Genomic DNA, 21,333 nt, shown 5'->3' with positions numbered 1-21,333 from the left:
GTTGTATAGCTATTTAGTATTATCTGATTCTTTGTGATGCTGCATGAGGTTTTCTTGGCAAAGATGCTGGAGTGGTTTGCCATTTCCATCTCCAGGGGATTAAGGCAAACATAGGTTAAGTGACTTGCCCAGGGTCACACAGCTAATAAGTGTATGAAGCTGGATTTGAGCTCCGGTCTTCCTGACTCCAGGTCCAGTGCTTTTTCCACTGAGCCACCCATAGGCATATAGATAGGTAGATAGATAGATAGATAGGTAGATAGGTAGATAGGTAGATAGGTAGGTAGGTAGATAGATAGATAGATAGATAGATAGATAGATAGATAGATAGATAGATAGATAGACTGATAGATCGTAGCCTGGCACATAGAAGGCCCTTAATAAATACTTGTTGATTGATTAATTGGTTCCATCAACAGAAATGTGTAGCTTTATCACTGATAAGAGATAAAGGAAAAATAAGTATTGGGAGAATATAATGAGTTCCATTTTGGACATGTTGAGTTTTCAAAGCCTACTGGATATTTAAGTGGAGATAGTCATCAATTAGTAATACAAGATTAGAATTCCAAGAAACAAATTAGGGATGGAGACATAGAACTGGTAGTAATCTGCAGAGAGATGACAAGTGAACTCCTGGGAACTGATAAGATCTCTAAGAGAATTTGTATAAAGAAGAGATCCCAGAACATACACACTTTAGTGAGAAGGAAGGGAACAGGCATGTATTTTTTTTTGCCTTTTTTTTTGGAGGTCAATTGGGGTTAAGTGACTTGCGCATAGTCACACGGCTAGTTTTTATGTTAAGTGTCTCAGGCTGGATTTGAACTCAGGTCCTCCTGACTCCACAACCAGTGCTCTATTCACTGTGCCACCTAGTCGCCCCTAGAACAGGCATGTATTAAGCCTACTGTGTGTCAGGCACTGACTATGTCAAGTGCTTTACAAGTATTATCTCAGCACTGGAAGATGAGGAAAATCCAGCAAACAAGACTGAGAAGGAATAGTTCACTAGGTAGGTGGAAAACCCACAGAGAGCTGGGTCACAGAAGCAAAGGGAGGAGAGGGAATCCAGGAAGACACAGCAGTCATTTTCTCTGTCTGTCCTCCATGCCTGGAATGTTCTCTCTCCTCATCTCTCCCTCTGGATATCCCTGGCTTCCTTCAAGCCCCAGCTAAAATCCCATCTTCTATAGGAAGCCTTTCCTGATCTCCCTTAATTCTAGCGCCTTCCTCCCCTCTGTTAGTAGTTTCCAACTTATCTTGTATATAGCTTGTTTATATATACATAGTTGCTTATAGATTGTCTCCATCCTTAGTCTATGAGCTCCTGGAGAGCAGGGACTTTGTTTTGTCTTTTTTTTTTGGTAACCTCAGGGCTTGGCACAATGCCTGGTGCATAGTCACCTAATAAATGTTTACTGACTGACTGACTAGTCACAGTGTCAAAGCTTCAGAGAGAAAGATGACACAACTTTTGTTGGTATTTTGTGGAAATGGAAAAACAGGAAAAAAAACCCATAAAAACAACAATACAATTTTTTCAAAGATGAAACTCATAATAATTCACTTTGTGATATGAGAAGTATTTGATTATACTGAAACCGAAGAAGAGTGAAAATGTAATTGTAATTATATCAGGAAATGAGGTCCAGTGTGCTTTTAAATGATAGTCCTCTTACTGAAAGGCAAGGATGGCACAATGGATGTTCTCAGAATCAGAAGATGTGTGTTTGAAAAGTGTCTTCTTGGGCAAGTCACCAAACTTCTCTGAGACTCAGTTTTCCCATCTGTAAAATGGACATAAAAAGCTAACATTTAAAAAAGTGCTTCATAAACTTTAAAGTGCTACATAAAAGTGAGCTATAATTATCATTACTGCAAACTTCTCAGGGCAAAACTCCATCCTACAAGTTATGGCAGTACAAAACTTGGGGACTACAAAAAGAAATAGCAAGAATTCAAAAAGAATGAAAATATCACCATGATAGCACAAGGAAAACCTCCTCTGTTCTCCACATGTTAAACTATTTCATTATAAGAATAACATTAATGTTTCTTTAAAAATCATCCATTTTTAGTTAGGATTTCGTGTTTCCAGAAGGACTGTTTACCATGATTTCCATTTAGTGTGTTAAATATGACTGTCAGAATTCCAGAATGCTGATCTCAGAGGGAGCGTGCGGTAGGAGAAAGAGGGCTGTCTCTGGAGTCAGAAGAGACCAAGGTTTGAATCCTGACTCAGTCACTTGACAGCTGCGTCACTTTTGGGAAAGTCACTTAACTGTGAGACTCCATTTCAGAGAATGGGGGTAGGAGTGTAGTGGCAGGATTCTGGGGGGCAAGGTAACTGCACAAGACTGTAATTTGCAAAGCAAGTAACCTTAATTGGTAGACAGAATTTCTTCATATGGGAGTTCTCTCTGTCAATATTCTGGTGCTCTCCTTATGCTCTCTCCGGCCCCTCCCCCCAATCTTACCTCATGAAGTTCAAATGAGATGAATATAAAATACTTTACCAAATTTAAAGCTATTCTATAAAAATCAGCAGTTCATTACCAAACATGACTTTTTCTTTGCCTTACCCTCTGAAATAGAGTCTACCTCCACATTGCTGAAGTTTTCCTTTTTAAGCATCTAAGGAGACTAGAAACAGGGTGAGATTTGATTTTCCAACTAAACCTACTCATTACCAAGTATGCAGATTCCTAGAAAATAGCCAGTCAGACAGGAAACTCTGGGTACTTCATGTACTAAATGGTGTAACTTTTCACAGACAAAAAACCAGATATTGAAAACTCATCATGCAGCTGGTATATGAATTTGGAGAAAGATAGTTGGTGAAAAGACAAAATGAATTAAATTGTCAAAGAAACCAGAGAGAAGTTCTGATTTTTTTTTTGTTTAGTCATTTTAGTGGTGTCTGACTCTTTATGACCTTATTTGAGGTTTTCTTGACAAAGATACTGGAGTGGTTTGCTATTTCCTTCTCCAACTCATTTTACATATGAGAAATTGAGGCAAACAGGATTAAGTGACTTACCTAGGGTCACACAGCTACTAAGTGTCTGAGGCTGGATTAAACCAATGAAAATTAGTCTTCCTGGCTCCAGGCCCAGCAGTCTATCCACTGTGCTACCTAGCTGCCCGTGTATATTGGAAATACCCTTTTAAAAATATTTGTTAAGTTCAGAATCCAAATAAATTAAAATTTAAATCAGAAAGTCTTCTCACAGAACTTAAGGGTACATTCTTTTACCCTGTGTGACTTAAATGGGAGAATCAGGATACTGTTTAGTTTTTAAAGTATCATGAGTAGGAGGAAGAGATCAGACTGGATAACATTTGGGAAATTGTGCAGTTGTTTTAAGTGATGGCATATGGCTATGCCCATCTTTTGCTGTTATTCTTATGGCAATGCTACATGGCATTGTACATCACACTCATGAGAGACTGAAAAGTTATAGTAAACCAAATATGGAAGATGGGAAAATTCCCGAGTAGGTTGTAGCACATTGGTAAAAGAAAATTTCATGTGGTAAGTGAAGGAAAGATATTATTGAGGAGAACCAAGAAAGGAAATGGGTCAGTCACATAAGGAGAACAAAAGACAACAGATGAATATGCCAAGACATTAAGAGAATGATAGAGAGCCTCCCATTCATTTGATGAATCTTCCATGGAGTTTTATGAATAAGAAGACACATGTATCATATCCACACCAATGAATGATGCATCCATTAGAGTACCTAAGTAGTCATTACTTCTTAACATTGTTTACTTGTTTGTTTATTTATTTATTGTCTTGAAGTCTTGCCTTTTATAGAAAATTGTTTTATGTTAGAGTTCATTTGTTGTGGCAAAGAATATCATAGTTTGGAATGAAGAATGCTAAGTAACTGTGACTTGATCATTGGAAGCTTTGAGGGGTCTGGTAGATTCATGCAATTTCTTTCTTTTGGTGTGTTTTGAAATTATTTTTGTTGTTCGTCAGTCATGAGTCAATTCAGTTGTGTGTTGTTGTGTGTTGTGCTGTTTGTCAGTTGAGATGTTCTAGGCAAAGGTCAAAATGGATGCATGACCTAGATACAGAGATACTACAGGAAAATTAGAAGAACATGGAATTTATTATCAGACTTCTGGATAGGCAAACAATTTTTAAATAAACAAGATAGAGAGCAAAGTCAGGTGTAAAATGGATAATTTTGATTACATTAAATTAGAAAGGTCTTGCACAAATAAAAGAAATGTAGTCAAGATCAGAAGGGAAGCAGAAAATTGGGGGAAAATTTATAGACAGTTTCTCAGATAAAGGTCTCATATCTCAAATATGTAAAGAACTTTGTCAAATCTATAAGAATAGAGTCATTCCCCAGTTGATAAATGGTCAAAGGATATGAATAGTCAGTTTTCCAATGAAGTCAAAACAATTTATTGTTGTGTGAAAAAATGCTCTAAATCAGTATTGATTAAAGAAATGCACATTAAAACAACCTTAAGATATCATTTTACACATACCAGATTGGCTAAAATGATTGAAGGGGAAATTGACAAATGTTGGAAAAGTAATGGAGATATTGGGACACTAAATTCATTATTGGTGGAATTGTGAACTGCTCCAAATCATTTTGGAGAGCAATCTGGAATTATGCCCAAAGAGTTGTTAAACTGCTTATACCTTTGATGCAGCAATATCACTATTATGTCTATTTCTAAAGATGAGTAGGGGAAAAGGAAAATAATCAATATGTTATAAAATGTTTATAGTGGCTTTCTTTGTAGTGGCAAAGGACTAGAAATTAAGGGGATGCCCATCAATTAGGGAATGACTGAACAAGCTGTGGTATATGATTGTGATAGAATGCTACTGTGCTATAAGAAATGATGAACTCAATGATCTTGAAAAAATATATAGAAAAGCTTGCATGAAATAATGAAGAATGAAATAAGCAGAACCAAGAGACCATTGTATGCAGTAACAGCAATATTGTTTTAAGAATGACTTGAGTGAATAAGTCATTTTGACAATTATAAATACCCAAATTAACTATAAAGGACATATGAAGAAAGACACTATCTACATCTAGAGAAAGAACTGACAAATAGAAGTATATATAAAGTAAATTTACATATATGTATACATATATATGTGTGTATGTACATGTGTATATACATACACACACACCTATTTGTATCCAATAGAAGCCATCCTTGGGGTGGGAGGGGTTAGAAAAAAAATTCGTGCGATAATTTGTTGTATATTTGAAAAAGATTGTGCTAGTAGATTTGCAGTTTCATGTGCATGTTCATGTTCATCTGTTTTTATTATTCTATGTTACAGAAATGTTTGTTTTATTCCATAAATTTAAAAAATAAGAATTAAATGAAAAAAACTTATCCAGTATCTGATGTCATTTTTCTTTTATACATTAAAGCTAAAAGTCAAAACTCTACATCTTGAATTCAATATTGAGAGGAATATATGATCTCAGATGAAGGGAAAACAGAAATAAATATTTATTAAGTTTCTACTACTTTCCAGGCACTGTGCTAAGTGCTCTTTCACAAATATCATCCTATTTAATGCTCACAACAACCCTGGGTAGTAGGTGCTATTATTATTCTCATTTTACAGTTGAAGGAATTGAGGCAAACAAAGGTTAAATGATTGCCCAGGTCAAACAACTAGTAAGTGTTTCTGGGTCTGGATTTCAACTCAGATCTTCCTGATTCTAGGCCCAGTATTCTATTCACTATGCTACCAACCGCCTCTGAAGATGAAAAGAAACCCAAAGATAAAGCTTTAAGTAATTAAACTAGTTGTGATTTTTACTTTTCTTTTTCTTATCAAACATGTCTCTTCGTTGATATAGGGGACTACTGGTTAGAAAACTCCTTCTACCAATGCATATCCTCAGATGCTCTGATATTTATAGGCTCAGAGAGTTGTTTGGGGCCCTGTCAAACAGTCAATAAACATTTATTAAGCCCCAATAACAAGCTGGGTGCTAAGTGCTGGGGATACAAATAGGAAAAAAGACAGTCTCTGCTTTCAAGGAGGCTATTATCTTATGGGGGAGGACAAGGTGGGATTGAGGCGAATTTTTCCTCTCCAGAGGCAAGCTTGATCATTATCATTGCTCATCATTTAATTCTAATTTGTTTTTTGTTGTTCTTTCCATTCATATTTTTGTAGTCAATATGTATCTTGTTTACTGGTCCTGTTTGCTTCACCTCATATCACTTTAAGTCTTTCATGCTTCTCTGTTTCTTCATGTTCACCACATTTTAAAGGGGCAATAATATGCTAATAATAATAACAATAGTTAACATTTATATAGAACTCTATGGTTTATAAAGTACTTTATACACATCTCATTTTATCCTCATAGCAACCCTGGGAGGTAGGTGCTGTTATGATCTTCATTTGACAAATGAGGAAACTGAGATAGACCAAGAAGCAAAGTCCGTAGGCAGCAAGTGTCTGAGGCAGGATTCTAATATATTCACATGCCACAATTTCTTTAGTCATCCCCCAATTGATGGGCATTAGCTTTTTTTTTTTTTTAGTGATGAACTATTTTAATGTGCACCCTTTAAAATTGTGTTTGAATTTGAAAAAAAAGAGTGGAAATTTGTTATTTGTATATTTTATGTGTTATGTATATGTACTTATTAACATCTCTTGTAGTTAAATGAAAATAGCTTGGTTGTTCCTGCACCCTGACAGGAACCATAATGACCTTAGGGTTCGAAAGACCCTCAGGTTTAACGAGTTCAACCTCCCACCAAGAATCCTCCCTGAACGTTCCTTACAGTTAATCATCCAGTACCTATTTGAATACTTTCAGGGATGAGGACCTCTGTTTATCACAAGGAAACTCACCATCTCCACCTCTGAAGGCATTTAGAATAGAAACTATAATTTGTTGTTTCAGATAAATGCAGTCCAAAGCACCATGAAAGCTGCTAGATCTTAACTTCTGAACTATCCTTAATTTTTGCTTTCTTGTTGGCTTGGCTACAAGAAACAAAATGTTGGAGCGCCTACCACAGCATTTAAGCTCACTGAAACCGAGAAAGCTCACAGACTGCAAAGATTTATGTTTTCAGGAAAGGAATATTCCAATATACCATGACCATATGAGGCAAACAACCATCCATATTCTTTGGAGTATTTAAGTTTTTGCCTTTCTCCTGAACCAATAATCTTGCTGAGCAGAGTTCTGGACTGTTAATAAAGCATGCTTTATATTAGACTCATGGAATGCACTTTCACTTATTTTACCTCACAAAATAAATCTGATGCTTCTAATAATAAATTGAATGTTTAAAAAAAACTGTTTTCTTTAAGATTTGTTTTTGCCTTCTATTAGATTTCACATTTGTGATGATATGAATTCTTAAAACTGAAAATGGGAGGTTTTTTTTTAATCCAGTGGTAGAGAATTATGTCTGTGTATCTTTAGAAAATCATTGAGAATGAATTCCAACATCAAATCAATAGATTTACATTACTGAGCAATTGGTTTTCCAAAGGAGCTTAGTACAGTAGAAAGATTGCTATATTTGGAATCAAAAGGACCTTGGTTTAAATTCTAGCTTTTTTTTTTTTTCTGAGAGACCATGGGTAAACCAGTTAACCCCTCTGGACCCTTAGGTGATGAAAGAGTAAACAAGGGGAAGGAGTTTGGGGAAATGAGCTTTTAGTGGAAGACAGATTAACTCTTAAGAAAACCACCTTTGGGTTAGTTCATTAACATATCCAGAGCATCTCAAACTTATTAGCAACCTTTTGTGTTCTGCTCTCACTTGTGGATGTCTGGAGCCTATCTAAGACTTACAGAACATTGGGCAGTTAGCCCTTCAAAATGTCCTAATGACAAGGTTTACCTGGCTTCTCCTGATTTAGTACATAATCTCAGGATGTGATTTTTAGTATGTATGATACAGTCTGGCAAGTAACCAGTATGCTCCTTTGATCTATGGGATAGTCTGTAAGTGAGATTTAGCTTCTTCTTTGCAAAATTGCTTCCTGCTATTGTTACTTTATACTAGTTACTTATAAACTTACTATGAGCTTACCTATACTTCTAATGTAGTGGGAGAGGAAGAGCAAGATACAATTTTAACACAGGTTCCCAGAGGTAAGCACAATTCTCCAAATAGGATCTGACCCGAGCAGAATACAATGGGATAAAGGATGTTCCTTTATAATCGTCCTTTCTTTTTCCCTTGAAGCAAATTATACAAGAAAGAAAATCACCTTTTTAACATTTAGCTTTTTTTTTTTTTTTTTTAGTGAGAGGCAATCTCTCTTGGCTCTCCTCCTGCCTCTCTGACTGCTCCTTCTCAGTCTCCTTCGCAGTTTCATTGTCTTTGTCGTGTTCTATAAATGTGGGTATACACAAGGGCTCTGCCCTTGACTCTCTTCTCTCTTTATACCCTCTTACTTGGTGATTTCATTAGTATTGAAGAAAAGGCATTGGACTTAGGAGTCAGGAATCCTGAGTTAAAATCTCTTGTGGTTGACTCTGTCTAAATTTGTAACCCAATTTAGATTCTAGTTAGAGTCATTACCAAGTTCCCAAGCCATTTTCTTTCTCTTCTCAAGTTGAACAACTGGCCCATTATCTCCTACTGCATTTAAAGCCCTTTCCAACCTGTCCCTATCTTTATAGTCTTACACTTTATTCCCCACCACAGAATAGATCCTCTAGTTACACTGTCTGTTCCTTCCACATAACAGTTCACCTTCTATTTCTGTGCCTTTAAACTGACTATACTCCATGTCTAGAATGCTCTCCCTCTTCACCTCTGCTTCTTAGAATACCTTCAGGAGACTTTTCAGGGTCCCTTCCAGGTGCTAGAGCCTTCCTCTCTAAAATGATCTTCCGTATTCTCTGTATGTATCTATTTCTTTACATATTTTTCCCAACACCCTCCCACCTTGCACCCCAAAGATACATGGGCAAGGACTGTTTTTATCTTTGTCTTATTTTATACCTATTCTACTTCGCCTCCCCCTCCTCCAGTGTTCAGCACAGTGCCTGGTACAAAATAAATGCTTAATCAATTTTTCTTGATTGGCTGACTTATTCCACTGCAATTCCTGCTCATATATTAAAGGACTTGTTGAGATTATTCCAAATATCCTCAATTCCCAATTCCTCAGTTTCTTCAACTCTCATGACTCATTCCTCTTCTCTAACCTCAGAGATGCTTACCTTCAACCACAAGTGTTCTACTTCCATGGTGAAAAAAAATCCTTATATTCCTTTATCTGATCATAACCTCCTATCATTCCATAGCTTCCTATGCCTTATCACTCTTAAATGTGTTCTTTGTCCTCATTGTAACCTCTAGTCTTTCTACCCCCTTGGGACTTTCTCAAGCCATTGTCCCTTCTCTAGATTTTTTTTCTACTTGGTTCTCTCTTGGCTCTTTTTTTTTGCCTGTCTGATCACTCCTTCTCAGTCTCCTTTGCTGTTGGTCTTTATGATGTCCCACAAATGTGGATATACACTAAGGCTCTACCCTTAACTCCTTTCCATATACCCTCTTAATTGGTGACTTCCTCATCTCCCATAGGGTTAAGTATCATTTCTTTACAAATGATTCTCAGGTCTATATATTCCATTCCTCTCTCCTCTGAGTCACCCTTCATTACTAATTATCATTTAGACAGTTCAAAATGGACATCCTGGAGATGTCTCAAACTCAACAGACTCCAAACAGAACTCATTCTCTTTCCTATCAAATCCAATATTCTTCTAGACTTCCTTATTACTGGTAGGGGCATCACCATCTTTCTAGTCAATCACATTCACATCCTTGCTGTTATCCTCAACTTCTCGCATTCCTTCACCTCGTATACACAATCATTTACCCAATTTTGTTGTTTCTATCAACACTCCTCTCATATCTATCTTTCTCCACTTACATGGCCACCACCCAGTTCAGGCCCTCATCATCTCTTCCCTATATCACAATGGCCTCTTTATTGGTCTCTCTGCTTTAAGTCTCTCCTCTAAAGTGATTTCCTTAAAGTGCAAGTCTGACCACTCAATACTATGACCACTCCCCTACTCAATAAACCCCAATGGCTTCCTGTCACCTCCAAGATCACTTGAACACATATTCTATGGTGTTTTTTGCTTGTTTGTTTTTTTGCTTTTTTGGAGGGGGGAAGGTAGGGCAATTGGGGTTAAGTGACTTGCCCAAAGTCATCCTCCTGACTCCAGGGCCAGTGCTCTATTCACTGCACCACCTAGCTGCCCCAAACTTCTATGGTGTTTAAGGACCTTCAAAATCTTGTCCCCAACTCTTTATTATATATGTTACTCTCCTTTCCATACTTCCCCAGTCAACTAAACTGGACTTTTTAATGTTTCTCAAACATGGCGTCTCACCTCCCATCTCTGTGCCTTTATATTGGTGGTCCCCCATATATAGAATGTACTCCCTTCTCTCTTTGGCTCTAAGATGCCCTTGCTTCCTTCAAAACTCAGCTCAGACATGACCTTCTACATGAAACCTTTCCTAACGCTGCTGCTAAACTTTCTGCTTCCTCATTTAAAATTGTCTATTCTTTCTCTGATAGAATGTAAGCTCTCTGAAGACAGGGACTATTTAATTTTTAAATTAAATTGAATTTATTTTTCCAGGCACAGTGCTCAGCACATAGGTGCCTAATAAATGGCTTTTGGTTCAAATCCTGGGTTTCCTTGATTTCTTGAGAAGAAAAATTCTTTATAAGCCTAAAAGTGCTATAGAAATATGGGTGGTTGTTGTTTTGTTATTATCATTCCTTTGAACAACAACTATTTAAGCTCATTTCCCCAACATTTGGCAAGGGTAAGATATTTCTTTCTAATTGCTTTTTCCAAGGGCGTAATGAAGGTTGCATAGCTGTTGGATGCAGATCTCAAGAGCCAGCATTTGCCTATAGTTTTGCTTGCAGAAGTTGATTTTAAAATCAATCATTCAGTTTAAGATTTAGGTCTCTCTAATAGGTGCACTAGACAATGCTACTTAGGCCCCAATGTTAATCCATATGTGGAATGTGAAGTACTTTGTGAAATTTAAAGAGCTCTATAAATGTCAGTTATTATTACAGGTGGTTTCCTTTTTATAGTCTTATGGAAGGGGGTTTGACTGGAAGCCAAAAGATCTGGCTTCTAGTCTTGGCCCTTCCATGTACTCACTAGACGTCTTTGGGCAAGTCAACTCCTTAAGGAGAGATGACCTGGATGATTTATTTTCTAGGATTACCTCTAGTTCTTAGATTTTATGTAACTCTCAGTCAATGTCTAATGATAACTTTAGCCACAAACCACAAGGAAAAAAAGGGAGAACCACATATTTTAGGGCTAGATCAACTACTGCAACCCTCACTTTTTAACAGATTAAGAAACAAGGAAAAGCTAAGTGACTTACCCAAGATCACACAAGTAACTACATCCTAGGTCCTTTCCCAGACTCCAAAATTGCACCATAGTTTTCTCCTACAAAGGATTTACATATTAATTACTACAAGTTGATTGAATAGCTAATAATAGCCCAGCCCAAGCCTCTAATGGCTCATTGTTTAGATTTTGATGGATTAGAATGAGTACAGATAGTAACTGTTTTCTGTTCTGGCAAGAAATTTTGAGGGTCTTCCCCTTCCCGATTGATATTTTGAGATGGTAAATCAAGTCATCTTCTGTCTCAACTCTTACCTAGCCCTTGGTCAGCAAATGGGTATTGCCTCAGACAAACCGGAGCCTGGGAAATACTGTTTAGAAATGCCAAGATCATCTGCTACATACAAGGCCATACCTAGTAGTCTTGACTTCTGTCTTACCATCGGAATTCGATGGCTCTGGAGGAGAGAGGGAGGCTGATGACTTTGCACAGCTCTGCCTCACTTAAATCTAATTCATGCCCATGTCAGGACGTCTCCTCTTGATATCTCTGGTCCTCTTCAAAAATGAAGGACGAACAACAAATAACAAAGAAGAAGAAGAACAGCCGCCACAACAAAGCCGGCTTGTGATGTAGAGACACCATTTAAGACGACTATTTTTTTTTCTGGAGCTATACAAATGAGGGGGCTTAATTCATTTAAAAAAACAAAAAACAAAAACTAGAAGAGTGATTTCATCGGTGTTGGGAGGTTCCTGTGAGGAAGATGAACTAGCAAGAGCAGTAGGCAGAAGTGTCTTTGATCTATATTCTTATGGACTTGCCTGTGCACTGAGAGGTCAAGTGACTTGCAAAGGGGGACAGAGATGGGCCTTGAACCCACCGTCCTGAGTCTTCAGTGCATTGGGTCATACTGTCTTTCACTTATTTCATCCCAACCCATATGTTTTTTTTGCCTCAAACTTGAATAGATAAATGATGTTGTACTCATACCAATCACACTGGCCAATTAGAAGTTGCACTAAAACCTTGAGTCGGAGGTCTTAAGACACGCTGCAAGCTGTAGACCTCGGCATAAACAGTGGATTTAGGAGGACAGAATTTCAATATCAGTATATTAAATTTTGACTCTTTTTTGAGAAAAAATTTCAATGCTCAATGATTTCATGAGTATGAGTACATCTTGTCTGCAAAACATAATACAACCACTCTGTAATTATTATACTCATTTTACTATATAGAGAAAGAAAAATTAAGTTTAGAGAATTTAAGTTACTTGTCCAGGGTCACACAGCCAGCAAGAATTTGAACTCAATTATTCCTGGCTCCTCTTCTGGTATACTATCTACCATACCATGCTAAATTTTGAACCTGACTAGAAATGCAAGAGAAAGAAAGCTTGTGTAAAGGTAGAAAGGAATGAATTATTTCTTCCCACAGAAGGGAAAGTTTCTGTCTCTTCTTGTCTCTAAGTCACTAATCAACTTCCACAGAGTTTTAAGTCCGTGGGGCCCCATTGGGGTGTTGTTTTTGTGCCCTCAGCAAGATGCTAGGGTAACTAACTAGTCCTGTGGGGGCACATCTCCTGACAAAGGCCAACAACCTTTAATCTCATCGTGTGGATTAGAGAGGTGGGAAGGAGAGGGCTCACCAAATTGGATAGTTTCTTTTGTTCATTGCTTCTGTATTTATCATCTCTATGACCTTGGGCCAGTCACTTAAATCTCCCTGTATCTCAATTTCCCCATCTGTAAAATGAGGTTGTTGGACTAGATGACTTCTGAGGTTTCCTCCAGCTCCAGCTTTTTGATTCTATGATCAAATTATAGCAAACGCAAAAAAAAAAATAGATCATTTTCCAGTTACTTGCTGGACGATGTAGTTTAGAGGACACAATGCTCTTGGCTCAGGTCAAGGAGACCATGGCTCATTTTTTAGTTGTCTGACTCTTCGTGATCCCATTTGGGGTTTTCTTGGCAAAGATACAAGAGTGGTTGTCATTTCTTTCTCTAGCTCATTTTATAGATGAGGAAACTGAGGCAAACAGGGTTAAGTGACTTGCCCAGGGTCACCCAGCTAATAAGTTTCTGAGACCAAATTTGAACTCAGGTCTTCCTGACTCCGGGTACAGTGTTCTATCCACTGCTCCACCTAGCCACCTGGCTTTGCTGCTTTCTAGCAGTGTGATGTTAGGTCAGTCTCTCTACCTCTGTAGGCCTATTTCATCATTGGCAAAATAAAGAGGTTGGACACTTGGTCTCTAAGATGTCTCCCAACTCTAAGTCTATGATCCACTGTCCCTATGACCAACTCCCAAATATATGTGGGTGCAGATCTGGAGAAACAGAGAACCTCCTAACATCATCAAAGGTGTGGTGAGCAGAAAGAACGTTCTGCAATACCCTTCTCTGAACAGGTCATTGAAGCCTTTTTAAAAATTAATTTGTAAAACCAAATTTCACAATGCCTTTTGGAGAGAGTATTGTGCCTCCACCCAAAATATTATTTTTTATTGTGTTAAGAATCATATATGATTAGGGCGGCTAGGTGGCGCAGTTAATAGAGCACCAGCCCTGAAGTAAGAAGGACCTGAGTTCAAATCGGCCTCAGACACTTGACACTTACTAGCCATGTGACCTGGGGCAAGTCACTTAACCTCAATTGTCCTGCCTTCCTCCCTCCAAAAAAAAGCAAAAAATAAAAAAAAAGAATCATACATGATGAGTTCATTTTCCTTTGTCTACATTTCTCCCTGATAAGAAAAATCAGTCCATTTGGAAGAAACAGAGAAGTTTGTCAGATCAGAATTACAGGAAAAAGACATGGCAGCATGTAGGTTAATAAGAATGAGGTCTTTGTTCATACATCATAGGAGAGAGCCTTCTTAGTGGTTTGATCTCCCAAAGAAATAGCTAGCCTTTACTTGAAGATCTCCAGAAAAGGGAATTCCACAGCCTCCCTTGGGAAAGCTCTTCAGAATTGCACAGGCTTCTCACTGGAACATTCTCACAAGATCCAATATAAAGTTCTTATTTTAGTTTATGTCAATTTTCTTGATCTCAGGGGAAAAGGGAAATAGATACTTATCCCCACCCCCAAAAAATATCCCTTTATAAAGCTCAGTACTATTGTTCAATCAGCCTTTAACCTTTCCCTCTGTACAATATGATCTTTTTTTTTTTTTAAAGGATGCTGACATCTAGAGTGACCTTCAACCTTTCAACTGTTTGAGCTTATTTCATAAACACTTACAGTCCTTAAACTCAAAGGAAAGTCCTTTGTAAGAAACAAGAAATGAGGGAAAATATTTAAGATGCTCATATACATGAAGGACCAATTAAAAGCCACTGGTAATTTCCAACTAGTGATGTCATGGAGAGGTCACTGGACTGAGTGTGTCAGCTCAGACATTGGGTTCTTCATCTGTAAAATGAGATGCCTGGACCAGATAATCTCTATGGTGTCTTTTGGCTCAGCTGCTTCCATTTGATTTTTAGGTACTTCCTTTGTGTGATTGGGTTATATTTTTTTCTCTGTGATTCAGAGACCTGTAACCCTAAAGAGATCTAGCCAGGATGGATTTAAATATTGAGAGGTGTCTCATTTTATTTATTTATTTTTAAAGCAATCGGGGTTAAGTAACTTGCTCAAGGTTACACAACCAGGTGTTTCTGGGTGGGTGCTAAGTGTCTGAGCCTGAGATTCGATCTCCAGGTCATCCCAACACTGGAGCCGGTGCTCTTACTCGTTGTGCTGCAATTAAACTCCAGGGAATTTTTATTTTTTTAAAGGGGGGAGGAATTTTTGTTGTTGTTGAGTCATGTCTGACTCTTCATGTCACCATTTGAGGTTTTCTTGGCAAAAACGCCAAAGTAGTTTGCCATTTCCTTCTCCAGCTCATTTTATAGATGAGAAACTGAGACAAACAGGGTTAAGGTAACCTGCCCAGCTAGTAAGCGTCTGAAGTCAGATTTGCACTCGGGCCCCATGAGGGAAGGAGAGGGGGCATTAAATTACTCCTAGATTCTACCACCAAAGGACAAGCTTGCATTTCTGATGCCATGGTAAACAGTTTAGGCTTTCAGTCACTCCAGAAACAGGAGCTAGTTCAGGAGCTATATGAAAATATGCCTTTTCAGCAGGTCCCATGGACATGTCACTGCTGCCCCAAACTGGGGCATGAACTGGTCACGCAAGAGATGGTTACTCAACATGCCCATGTCGTGTGACTTCCTTGCATAAATGAGCGGTAAAATTTCTTGCAGCATGTAAGTGTCTTGGTAAATGTTTCATGATGGATGGATGACTTTATTCTCATATTTCCCATATTTCTTGTTTTACATGACTTTTCATAAGTATTTTTTGTGATATAATGCTAAAAGAATATGTATGTATATATATACACACATGCGCCAAATGAAATTACCGCCATATTAAAAAATGAACTTGACAAATATCAACAATGATTATGTTTATGAATATTTTCATAATCAAAGAACAGAAAATGGAGGTGGGGAGGGAATTACATACAAAACTGTGAATCTCTATTACTTATAACTTGGCTTTTTTAAAAGTATATGAAACTTAATATGGCAGTATTAATACTATTCATTTGGTCTGTGTCCCCTACTAAACTTTTTTTCTGATTTTTAAAAAATGTTTTACTGATGCTCCTTTTAGATGCTTTTCCCCTTCTCTCTCTCTCTCTCTCTCTCTCTCTCTCTCTCTCTCTCTCTCTCTCTCTCTCTCCCCCTCCCTCCTTCCCTCTCTTTTCATTTCCCTCCATCCTGCCCACATCTCCCCCCAAATAAAAGCCCAGCCTTGTTAACAAATAAGCAGTCCAGCAGAACAAACCCACAAGTTGATCGTGTCTGAAAATCAACTCCAATACTCTCAGCTGAGATGCCTTCTGACTCAAAAGCATTAGACCACAGCCATATAAGTTCTCTTTTTGTTAGGGCTCCAGTAAGCAAGGTTAAGTAAGAGCACGCTTGCCTTTTCAATTCATTTCCTCTGAGAAATGAGGCTTAGCTGGGTTGAGCTGGCCTGCCCTAGAAGAGATGGGCGTGTCCCTTCCTTGCGTCAGCACCGGCCTTTCTCCACATCCCCACGCCCATGGCCAGGCACTCACACAGCAGGGAAAGTCAGGCCAGAGGAAAGACATTGACACTGCCCCCCACCCCCTTCCTTTTTTAATAGCAGAAAGTTCAGAGAATGAAGAAGGCCATGGAAGAAACATTTAAGCAAATTACTTTTGTCTGCAAATTCAAATAAAGCACAACCTTTGGTCAAGGAGGAAATAGAAACAAGAGAAGTCAGGGTTGCTGCTGCCGGTCCTCCCCAGCCCATCTGCCTACTGATGTAGTTCTTACCAGGCCACAGATGCAGGCTTGTACTGGGCGCCACTGTTGGGCCACGCTGTGTCTCGCACTGCCTCTCCAGAACATAGGGTCTAGAACCAGTTGCACGAATTCTCTGTGCCCTTGGGGAGATTCCATAAACTCTCTGAGTCTCATTTATCAAATCCATACTGATGGAGTCAGGCTATATTTCTCAGGGCCCTTCTAGCCTAGGCATTGATTCTAATAACGGATTTCTTCATTTGGTCCCCCATAACTCTAATTACAGAGATAAGCCTAATTATATACATTCAGGTTTATGGTTACACAGTGGCTGTTGTTGTTCCCTCTTAGTGACCCCATTTGGGGTTTTCTTGGCAAAGAAAAACTGAAGCAGTTTGCCATTTCCTTCTCTAGCTTATTTTACAGATGAGGAAACTGAGGTAAACAGGGTTAAATGACTTGCCCAGCTAGTAAATGTCTGGGGTTGGATTTGAACTCAGGTCCTCCTGACTCCAGGCCTGGTGCTCTATTCACTGTGCCACCTAGCCACTCCAGGCAGTGTCTATCAGTGTTGAAAGAGACATTGTAGTAAAAAAATTATGTAGTTTTCCAGTTCATTTTAATTGAGGTGGTAAATGAAAAAGATTGATCCCACGGTCCTTTACAGACAGCAATGGTTGGCAATGAACAACTTTTGTGTAATAATGTAGCTCTGCATTGTACTTAGCAAGATGGAGAGAGAAAAGGAAATAGTAAATGACACTCCATCATGCTCTCTGGCTGCCCCCATTCCCTCCTCTAATCTAACTACTGACCTCCCTGGCTTCCTTTGAGTCATAACTAAAATCCCACCTTCTACGCTCTTAATTCCAGTGCCTTCCCTCTGTTAATATTTTTTTATTTATCCTATATATATATATATATACATACATACATACATACATACATATATATATATTGCTTTGTATATATTTGCATGTTGTCTCTCCCCTTAGATCGTAATTTCCTTGAAGGCAGGAATTGTCTTTCATCTCTTTTTGTATCCCCAGGACTTAGTATAGTGCTTGTCCCATAGTAGATACTTTATAAATGTTTGTTGATTGATAGTAACTCTGGCCTCAGTTAGCAGAGCAGCTTACATTCGAGTGGAGGTTGGAAGACAAGAACACTTGTCAGGAAGTAAATATGTCTGAGTTAACAGTGCAGAATACATTAGTCATTTACTGCTGACGGGATGGACTTTGAAGATTTTTCAATGTGCTTTGTCTGGCAAGATGGAATTGTAATTGCATCTCCAGAGTTTAGCACTGTGTCTGGAGCACAGTAAGACCTTATGCTTTTTTATTCATTTTGACACTTGTCGGGTACTTTAATAAATGATCCCTATTGGGCTTTATTTCCTCTTTCCCATGCTCCCACCCCATTGCTACCAACATCCCCTTTCTGACCATGCCTCTCTCCTCCCTGATTATGGATGTAAGAGAGTCCCCCTCAGACCCACAGGTCCTCTTTTTTCGTTCCACAAGGTTAAAAAAAATGGACTTCATATTCATTATTATTTCTTATATAGCTATACTTTAATACTTCTTTATTTCATTGTTAATGGGCAACTAGGTGTTGCAGTTGATAGAGGGCCAGGCCTGGAGTCAGGAAGACTGATCTTCCTGAATTCAAATTTGGCCTTAGACACTTACTAACTGTGTGACCCTGGGCAAGTCACTTAACCCTGTTTGCCTCAATCTCCTTATCTGTAAAATGAATTGAAGGAGGAAATGACAAACCACTACAGTATCTCTGCCAAGAAAACCCCAAATGGGATCACAAAGAGTCAGACATGACTGAAACAACTGAACAACAAATTTCATTGCTCTAAGTACTTCCTCCTCTGATGCAGGTTGTGACCTGCCCCTGCCTTACTGGATGATTTAATGAGTTTCTGTAACCCAAGATATTATCACTTGATGGCCACTCCTCTAGTGCTAAGCCTGTCTGAGATTACCTATCTTGGTCCTCAGAGAAATAGACCTAAGGCTGATTAGCTGATGATGGGGTGGTCTCTCCACCAAGGCCTTTCCAGATTGCTATTACCTGCCAGCATTGGAAATCCCTTTCCACAGCTTTGGAAAGCCAAAGGTCACTTTCATGCCATGATGAGGCAATGGATTTTAACAATAATAATGATGATGATGATGATTATAAAAATCTATAAAATTATGGGGTGGTGATATGGTCTCTAAGGCCCCTTCCAGATATAATATTTTGTGGTCCATGAGATTATTATTATCATTCCTCCTACAGCAACTACCACTAATACTAATGAAAACCTGCTGGTATTTCAAGTCCAGTTAAGCCTGCATAGTAAAGAAGAAAAGCAACTCTTCCTCATATTTTTTCTCTGATTTTGGCTATTATTTCTCCAGGGAAGCATAATAAGAAGCACAGGCCTGTCCAACTAAGTGGGAGTTTATTTGGCCAAACTTAAAGCTATATTGAAAGTATTCCTCGACTTTATTCAGGGGCCAGTAGAGGACCAAAAAATAAAAGACTGAAAAGCAGCCCTGCCATAGGACTCTGCTCTTGCCAGAACTACCCAGTGAAACCTTTGCATGCCAAGGTCTTGAGGTTGATTCTGTGAATGAACCTAACTTCATGAAATAGGGCTTCCTCTTCATAAGGGGAAGGTTGAATTTGCCTTCTAATCTGCCTTGAACTGTCTCTGTCACAATCCTGATACCATCCTGTAACCAAATGACATTCTGGACGGCTAGGCAGCTTGGTTTGACTAGGTTTGTACTTCCAGATTGACCCAAGGGCAGCCCCTGGCTATCTTAGAGAAGCTCCTTTCGCCCTAGCAACACAGTGGGACTGCAGAGCAGGTGGGGAACAGGGAGAGAATTACCGCGAGGGGAACTTTACACCTGCCTGACTTTCATGGTACATGTGCCCTGACTCCATTTGAAACTGCTGAGCAGAAGGCAATAACTGAAATCTTCTGATCTGCCACAAAATATTGTTTTATTTGTAATTTTATTCACCTTCGGGTCTTGATTGCCATCTGTTTGAGGTCTTAAGAGTTTTTCAAGCTGCTTCCCCACCTCACCTCCCCCATCCAACACTATTAGATGAAGGTCATGCCCATGGCTGATGACCAATTTAGCCTCTAGGCAGTTGGGATCCTTGCTGTGAGGGCATTTTCTTGTAGAATGTAAGAGCCTATGAAATGCTTCCTGGGATGGCCAATGGGCCATAAAATCCAGGGCCGTTCTGACAATAAATATCTACAGAACTCTGACTTCAAAGATCAAAACCAAATTGGGGGGCAGGGGAAGGGGAGGCCAAGGGAGGCAGCAGTAGCAGGAAATTTTGAAAGGAAGGCTGAATTTGAAAGTAAAGAGAGAATTTGAGGGAAGGTGCCACTTGGACACCAGGATAGCTAGAACACCCCTTCTCACTAGATACTTGGCAGGACAACGATAGACAGGCAGGACACTCATGGAACATAGCTTCCCAGGTTTCCTTAGCATGGAAAGGACAGAAACCCAACTGAAAGCCCAGACTTGATAGCAAAAGGGAAAGAGAGCTGGAGATCTTGATGTCTTCAGTGCCACACCTGGTGCCATGTAGGTCCCTACATCACGGCATTCATTGTTAGACTTACGTGCAGTTAGCAGTAATGCATAATGCATAGCACAAATCAATGGCATATATGAGGCTATGGTATATGTTAGACCAAGGTCATGAAATTTCATGCAACACACAGCATATAGCATCACACGCACATATAGACGACATGCAAAAACACAATTCGTACACTGGATACCAACTCTATAACAAACAAACTCTATAACAAAGAAGCATAACAGCAGGAAAGCAATTTGACCAGAAGTTACAAGGTATGTATAACACATGGTAACACATTCCAATTACATGCTAAGCCACATACTACACACACTCCAGCAGACAAGCCTCAACTGACTACATGGATAACCTTGTTCTACCATTTTCTTCTAAAGCATCTTAAATTAGCTTGATCACTGCTCAGATAGGCCTGGAACATCTATAACGTCTATTTGAGCTCATGGTGACACAGTGGTTAGAGCTCTGGGCCTGGAATCAGGAGGATCTGAGTTAAAATTCAACCTTAGACACTTGCTAGCTGTGTGACTCTGGGTAAGTCACTTAACCTCTGTTTGCCTCAGATTCCTCAACTGTAATATGGAGATAATAGCACTTACCTCCTGGAGTTGTTGTAAGGATCAAATGGGATAATGTTTGTAAAGCACTTAGCACAACACCTTGAATATAGTAGGTGTTCTATAAATGTTAGCTAGATTTTGCAGCCCATGGTGACGATTAGCATTCATTCCTAGGTCTACTGGTCTGGCCCAGAAGCAGTACACAGGGAGGGACTTTTCCCACACCACTGTACCAAAGCAGAAGCTTTCGGATTCCTGGTTTGGTATACTTGTACAAACTGGGCAAAATAGTGTCAGCACTGGAATATTGCTTAAATTTGTAACTGGGCATCCAGCTAAGCCCAGAATATCCTGAGTACTGCTGGTATGTAGAAGGAGATATGGCT

General features: G+C 38.9%; 1 long non-coding RNA gene across 1 annotated transcript in view; it reads right to left on the bottom strand.

Moving 5' to 3' along the window:
- Positions 1 to 758: 758 nt before the first annotated feature.
- Positions 759 to 21,333, bottom strand: part of LOC138167315 (uncharacterized) — a 55,156-nt gene continuing 34,581 nt past the window's right edge. Inside the window, exons 3-4 of the long non-coding RNA XR_011169863.1 lie at positions 11,440 to 11,507; positions 759 to 1,790 (exon numbers count right to left, since the gene is read on the bottom strand). This is a non-coding gene — a long non-coding RNA (uncharacterized lncRNA). The remainder of the gene's footprint in view (positions 1,791 to 11,439; positions 11,508 to 21,333) is intronic.

This window comes from Petaurus breviceps, unplaced genomic scaffold, assembly GCF_028583685.1.
Source record: "Petaurus breviceps papuanus isolate PSGF00001 unplaced genomic scaffold, PetGlider_PUasm1.0 229, whole genome shotgun sequence".
NCBI classification, from domain to species: domain Eukaryota; kingdom Metazoa; phylum Chordata; class Mammalia; order Diprotodontia; family Petauridae; genus Petaurus; species Petaurus breviceps.
This window is presented reverse-complemented; position numbering and strand designations above follow the sequence as displayed.